This window comes from Coenobita brevimanus, unplaced genomic scaffold, assembly GCF_032717465.1.
Source record: "Coenobita brevimanus isolate Jiangsu-jjx unplaced genomic scaffold, ASM3271746v2 jjx.HiC_scaffold_2062, whole genome shotgun sequence".
Lineage (NCBI taxonomy): Eukaryota > Metazoa > Arthropoda > Malacostraca > Decapoda > Coenobitidae > Coenobita > Coenobita brevimanus.
This window is the reverse complement of record NW_027642955.1, coordinates 18,424-26,342: the sequence shown is the minus strand read 5'-3', so window position 1 is coordinate 26,342 and position 7,919 is coordinate 18,424.

Below are 7,919 nucleotides of genomic sequence, written 5' to 3'. Positions count from 1 at the left end.
AATAATGGTGGTGGTGGTGGTGGTGGTGGTGGAGGAGGAGGAGAATAATGGTGGTGGTGGTGGTGGTGGAGGAGGAGGAGGAGGAGGAGGAACAGGAGGAGGAGGAGGAGGAGGAGAATAATGGTGCTGGAGGTGGTGGTGGTGGTGCTTGAGGCGGTAATAATAATGATGATGGTATTTAAACAGAACTCGTGCTATAGTAGGACTCGCGTACGTTTGCGGCTGTGGTGTGGCCCGCACCTGTGTACAGTGTTGCCACGTTTCCTATACCGTTATCTCTCTCTCTCTCTCTCTCTCTCTCTCTCTCTCTCTCTCTCTCCTGGCGGGAAATGTGAGCCACCCTGAGTACTTTTGATTCTTTTATAAGTTATTTATAATTGTGCTTTCATTTGTTAATTTGGTTTTGTTATATTTAGTGATGCCGACAATGCATTCAATGCATGTCCCTCTCCTGCCTCTCTCTCTCTCTCTCTCTCGCTCTCTCACCGACTGGGTGTGGAAGTGTTGCCGCTCGCGAGTGAATAATGTTTTTTTTTTTTACTTCGGTATTGGCATATGCCTACTATTTTGTCCTACATATTAGCTTATGATTATAAATGTGATTATTCCTCGCCCTTAAAATTATGGTAAAAGCCAGTAAATGTGAGCATTTTTCCCTAGCAACACCTGTACAAGCTATGCTTGGGTCTACGGTACTTTATCTTAGGCCAGATGGGTGCGTAAGTGTTGCCACTCACAAGAATTACATGAATTATTTCTTTTACTTTGGATATTGGCATATTTCTTCTTTTTCAGGCTCATTATCTTATATCCATAACTGTGATATTATTACCCACCCTAAAACTACGCTAAAAACCATTAAAAGTGACTACAATTTCTTTTAGCAACACTGTACAATATGTATGCCATGTTTCTGTGTTACTGTATAAATATTTTATGCATAATAAGATTACTGTTGATTCATCCATCAAAATACACAAGTGTAAGTTTTAATCATCTGAATTTATCGAATTTGTGATGCCTTGTACATAAATAGCTTCCGTTTCTCATCGCAAGTTGGGGAAACGTGGCACCATTGTACACAGGTGCGGGCCACGCCACAGCCGCAAACGTACGCGAGTCCTACTATAGTAGAAAGACCCGGTATTGTGTTGGCAAATATACAACACTAGATACAGGAGTGTCGTTAGTGCCAACACCAACATGATATATAAACACCAACAGACTCAACTGTACTGTGAACTGGTGGCCAGGGTAACAGCTGGGCCTGCCATCACCATTTCACCATCAACCATGTCTCTTAACCATACTGCAGCTTCTTCTTCTTCTTCTCTCCCCTCCCTCCCTCTCTCTCTCTCTCTCTAACTCATGGCCACTCTCACTCCCTCTCTCTCTAAATCACATCTCTTATCCATACTGCAGTTTCTTGTTCTTCTCCCTCTAACTCATGGGCACTCTCACTCTCTTCATATCATAGGCTGTATCTTAACCATGCTGCAATTTATTTTTCCTCTACACTAACTCAGGGGCACTCACACTCTCTCTCCAAATCACATCTCTTAACCACACTGAACTTCTACTCCAACTCATGGGCGTTCTCACTCACTCACTTACTCTCTAAATCATATTTCTTAACCATACTGCAGTTTTTTTTCACTCTCTCTAACTCATAAGCACTCTCTCTCTCTATATATATACATGTATACAGGGTATATATATATATATATATATATATATATATATATATATATCTATCAGATCTCTTAACCATGCTACCAGAAGACCAGCCGACATGTCGTAAAAATACCCCCGCTAATACCAATACACCAGTCCTGTATGAGACAGCCCTAGCATGTATTCAATATGGACGGTGGGTGTTAGCGCCGAAGTGGTGACATGTAGAGGTGTATGGTATGTAGGAGGACTGCTGGGCCTTGATAGCAGGCTGTGAAGCCTATGCCCAGAGTCGGACACATAAAAAAAAAAAATGCTGCAGTTTCTTTACTCTCTAACTCCCCCTCTCCCAACCCTGGGGTCGCCAAACCATCAAAATATCAAACATGTTCAATTCCCGATTATGTGATGTTTGCAGCATATATTCACATATTGGTTGAGGAATCTGGAGATCGTGTTATATACTGCTGATAAAGTGGCCAGACATGTATGAGAAGTGCCTCCGCCCACAGCCATACAGCATGTTAGTACCAAAACGGCAATCAGCGAAAAATCCGTAGACATTCTGGCGGAATTCGTAGTAAAGAAAAATACATAAACGTATTTGTTGATTCTTATTTATATATTTATGTATATATTTATTTATATATAATTATAAGAATGTATATTCAATGTTGGTATCCCTGAGTGTCGTACGCGTTTGGTACGTGAACAGCATCTTGTGTCCTGCAAAGGTGAACCGTCCACGTCCAGTCTGTGCCAGGCCACCACTCGAGCTGTATGGTCGTAACGGCAAACACTCTTTACCAACTTGTTCATCTTCTGTCGGTAAGTTGATGTATTTTTACCCGTATACTGCAATGTGCCGTATAGGTTTCACTCAGTCTTTCCTTCTTTAAAATTCCTAGGTAAATATGAGAAAGAAACTGAATACTTCACTTGCCGACGAAATATTGCACGAAAGGTACCGTCCACCATATTTAGAAAGCGAGGCGGACAAGGGAAGAGGAGCAGAAGGAGGAGAGCAAGCGAAGAGGAGGAGGGGAAGGGGGCACTTTCCTTGCCGCCTCCCCCTCCTACACTTTCCCTCCTCGCCCTCCTCCTCTTTCCTTGCTCCTCTTCCCCCTCCACATTTCTTGCCCCTCCCCCTCCTACTCTTTCCTTGCCCCCCTCCCCTCCTCCTCTTTACTCCTCCCTCTCCTTTTTCCATGTCCCCTCACCCCCCTCCTCTTTCCTTGCCTCCCCTCCCCATCCTCTTTATTCCTCCCCCTCCTTTTTCCTTGTCCTCCCCTCCTCCTCTTTCCTTGGCCCCTTCCCCTCCTCTTTCCTTGGCCCCTTCCCCTCCTCTTTCCTTGGCCCCCTCCTCCTCCTCTTTCCTTGGCCCCTTCCCCTCCTCTTTCCTTGGCCCCCTCCCCTCCTCCTCTTTCCTTGGCCCCCTCCCCTCCTCCTCTTCCCTTAGCTCACTCCCCTCCTCCTCTTTCCTTGGCCCCCTCCCCTTCTCTTTCCTTGGCCTTCTACCCTTCTTCATTTTCCTTGGCTCCTTCCCCTCCTCTTTCCTTGGCCCCCTCCCCCTCTCCCCTCCTGGCGGACGGTACCAAACAGCATCTTTTGTTTGACTTATTATTAAGCAAGTATAAATTTCATTTCAAATTCTTCAGTGACGTCCAGAAAGCGGGTGTACAAAGAAGAATTCCTTGACATTGGGTTTACGCTTCTCATCGATCGTGGGGTCGAAAAACCTCAATGTGTTAGATGTGGGGAAGTGCTCAGCCATGAGTCGCTTAAAGAAAACAAGCTCGAGCGCCATCTCCACGGAAAACACCCGACGCTGGCGGGGAAAGACCGCCAGTATTTGAAGAGGAAAGAACAACTGCAGCGTCAGCGGTTGGACACCCCTATGAACACAGGAGTGTATTCTGTTCAACAAGCAACAATTGCATCCTATCTGGCTGCAAAAAGAATTGCTAAGTGTAAACAGCCACATACAATTGGGGAAAAGTTGGTGAAGCCAGCAGTCCTTGATGTGGTTTGTACTATTTGCGGAGATGATGCGGTGAAAGAAAAAAAAAAAAAAACTATTCCACTGTCAGACAACACAATTAGCCGACGGATTCAAGGGATGTCGGAAGACATCAAAGAACAGGTAGTGGCTGCCATCAAGGAGAGCGGAAACTTCAGCTTGCAGTTGGATGAGTCAACTGACGTCAGTGACGCTGCACAGCTCTTGGTATATGTGCGTTGCCAAGGGAAGAATGACATGTAAGAGAAATTCCTGTTCTGTAAACGACTGGAGACGACAACAACAGGTGAAGATCTGTTCAATTGGTTGACAGCTTCATCAAGAAAGAAGGCCTCAGCTGGGATCAGTGCTTCAGTGTGTGCACGGACGGTGCACCTGCAATGCTAGGGGCACATCAGGGTTTCACCGCTAGGGTGAAATAAGTCGACACCGCAGGGATAGTGACTCACTGTCTGCTCCACCGGGAAAACCTTGCCTCCCGGAAACTGTCACTTGAGCTTAACTCTGTGATAGAAGATGTGATTCAAATAGTGAATTTTATTAAACCATCAGCTCTGAATTCCAGGCTGTTCAGTCAGATGTGCTCTGATATGGGGTCGGAATATGAACACCTGCTTTACTACTCTTGTGTCAGGTGGCTGTCCCGAGGGAAAGTGCTCCAGAGAGTGTTTGAAATGCGTGCAGAGGTTGAAATCTTCTTGAACGAGAAGAAACATGCACTGGCATCAAGGCTTGCAGAACCAAGGTGGTTGCTTAAACTGGCATAATCAACAGACATATTTACAGTGTTGAATTTGCTGAATATATCCATGCAAGGAACAGAAACAACTCATCTCTTTGTGTCAGAAAAGCTTAAGGCATTCAAGGCGAAACTGAGGTCGTGGAAAGGAAAGATTGAGCGGCGGAAAACTGCGTCCTTTCCACTCTTGAACCTTTTTCAGGAAGATGAAGACGTCACGCTTGTGGACGAACAAAGTATATTGATGAGCACCTTGAAAAGTTGAGTGAGGAGTTTGACAGATATATTCCGGATGAAGAGTTGCATGAGAAATACAAATGGGTGCGCAGACCCTTCGATGTCCACGTAGAAGACCTCTCAGAAGAAGAGTCTTCCATCCCAAATCTGCAAGAGGAGCTCATCGAGGTGCAACATGATGAAACAGTCGCTAGCAGTGTTCTGGACTACAGTAAAGGAGGAGAAACCAGTCCTCGGAGGTGAGGCTGTGAAAGTGCTGTTGCCGTTCGTTACAACCTATTTGTGCGGATCAGGGTTTGCATATCTGGCTGCCATCAAAACGAAAAGCAGAAATTGGTTGCAACCTGAACATGATTTGAGGGTAGCACTTTCTACGACTGAGCCGCGAATGGAAATGCTTACCAGCCAGATCCAGGCCCAAGGCTCCCATTGAAATCAATTTATCAGTTGATAAAAAACATTTTTATTTTAGTTTGTCTTTGTGGAATGTGACAAAATATTGTTTCATAAGTGGATGTTTTGGTTCAAATGAAGCCTTTAAAATTCTATAACTAAAATAACATTTAATGATGTTAATTTTGTCTTTTTCAACCTTACAGTACCTCTCTTACACGGCTATTAATTACACTTGCCCTGTACTGTTACAGCGTACAACCAGTAATATACAATAATACATTACATACAGTGTATAAAACCAGTGGGGTCGCGGTCATGGCTACATGTGCAGGATTGGGGTCGCCTGGAAAAAAGGTTGCCAACCACTGCTCTAACTCATGGCCATTCTCACTCACTCTCTCTCTCTAAATAATATCTCTTAATTATACGGCAGTTTCTTCTGCTCTAACTCATGGGCATTCTCACTCACTCTCTCTAAATAATATCTCTTAATTATACGGCAGTTTCTTCTGCTCTAACTCATGGCCATTCTCACTCACTCTCTCTCTCTAAATAATATCTCTTAATTATACGGCAGTTTCTTCTGCTCTAACTCATGGGCATTCTCACTCACTCTCTCTCTCTGTAAATAATATCTCTTAATTATACGGCAGTTTCTTCTTCTGCTCTAACTCATGGGCATTCTCTCTCACTCTCTCTAAATCACATCTCTTAACCATGCTGCAGTTTGTTCTGCTCTCTCTCTCTAACCCACGGGCAGCCACTTACATCACTGCAACCCACCCAACCATCATGACCTGCAAATATTATAAAGAGCATGTAGAGGATAAAGAGTGAAAGACCAACGAGGAGAGTGTATGTGAGAGAGGTGGAGGCCAAGGAAGAGATGGAGTGGAGAGGTATATGAGAGAAGGGGATGTGAGTTGGGAGCAGGGCACTGAAATGGCGGAGGACAGGGCGACACGGAGGCGATTTGTTTGTGGCCACCCCTTACGGGATAAAGGCTACTGGCGATAGACAGATGGATAGATGGAAAAAAGGGTTGACAAATTGAAAAGGCCTATATATTTTACCACTAGTACATAATAATAAAATCTGTCCAATATATGAATAAGCTTACAAAAAACAAAAGCAAAAATAAAAGTCTATTACAAAGAAAATGCTCACGGTAAGCATCAGGTGGTTGCCATGGTAACGAGTCGTCCATCTGGCCTTCTCTACCAATCACGTATCGCCACTATTCTGCACCAAACTGCTGCACACAACCACCATGCCACCTGGGGACAAATACCAACAGTTAGAATAAGGTGGCACTGAACTGAATACTGGATTCCCAGCGCCTGTCAGGGATCATATGGCAGTAATTCACAGCCAAGACACATGATAAGCAACGGAACAAAACACTGGAGAGAAGACAGTAAGGGAGAGAATAATGACTAAAAGTTGTTGACTACCTACACAAGACTTTCATTGTACGAGTAAGTCTGGTGTGGAAAAATAACAGTACTGTAAAGCAGAGGAGACTGGTGATGGTACGGTAGGTAAGTAGTTGTTGTAGCAGTAGCAATAGTAGTAGTAGTGGTGGTGGTGGCAGCAGCAGTAGTAGTAGTAGTAGTAGTAGTGGTAGTACAAGTTAATAATAATGTAGCCCTAGATTCATCTGACACGTCAAACCGGTGGACTGCTGGCTTAGGCTGTCCTGCCGTAGTACACCCTCCACTTTTCAGGTGGGCAGGGCAGTAGCTGGGGGGGTTATTTAACCATGCAGTGTAGCCGCCCAGACATATCAGTGCCACCACATGAAGGCGTCCCTCTCCACCACCAAAGCAAAGTGGCAAATCAGCTTTATTGGTAGAAATGGAACTGTATTGGGCTTTTTTCTGTAAATTGTTGAAAATATAACCCCTTCGATCCACTGACATTATCTATTACCACATCACTTAAACCTGTAAGGGGTAGCCACAGACAAATTGCCTCCACGGTGTTCTGTCCTCTGCCACTTGACTCCCCTCCCTCCAACTCACACTCCCTTCTCTCATATATTTCTCCATTCCATTCATCCATCTCATTCTTGGTCTCCACCTCACTCATATACTCTCCTCGTCAGTCTCTCATTCTCCATCCTCTCCACATGACCAAAAATATGCTTCAGATTATTCTTGCTGCCTCAGGTGTTTATATTCAGCTTAGGACAGACTGGCGAGGTTACATACAGTATAACCTTCTTTACTGCCTTTACTATACCCGGGTGCAGTGGTGGCTGCTGGCCACTACCATCCACTCACTTGATGTAGTGCTGCCTACAGTATAACCTTCTTTACTGCCTTTACTATACCCGGGTGCAGTGGTGGCTGCTGCCCATTACCATCCACTCACTTGATGTAGTGCTGCCTACAGTATAACCTTCTTTACTGCCTTTACTATACCCGGGTGCAGTGGTGGCTGCTGCCCATTACCATCCACTCACTTGATGTAGTGCTGCCTACAGTATAACCTTCTTTACTGCCTTTACTATACCCGGGTGCAGTGGTGGCTGCTGCCCACTACCATCCACTCACTTGATGTAGTGCTGCCTACAGTATAACCTTCTTTACTGCCTTTACTATACCCGGGTGCAGTGGTAGCTGCTGGCCGCTATCATCCACTCACTTGATGTAGTGCTGTCAACTTCTTCTTTCACTCATCGTTCCCTATTTGTATCTGTCCCACTATCATCCACTCACTTGATGTAGTGCTGCCTACCTCTTCCTTCATCTGTCGTTCCCTTTTTGTGTCTGGCCTCTTCTCTTCCTGGTTTTCCCATCCTTCCTGTTGCTTTTAATTAATCTTTCCACTTCAGGTGGCTCTACACTG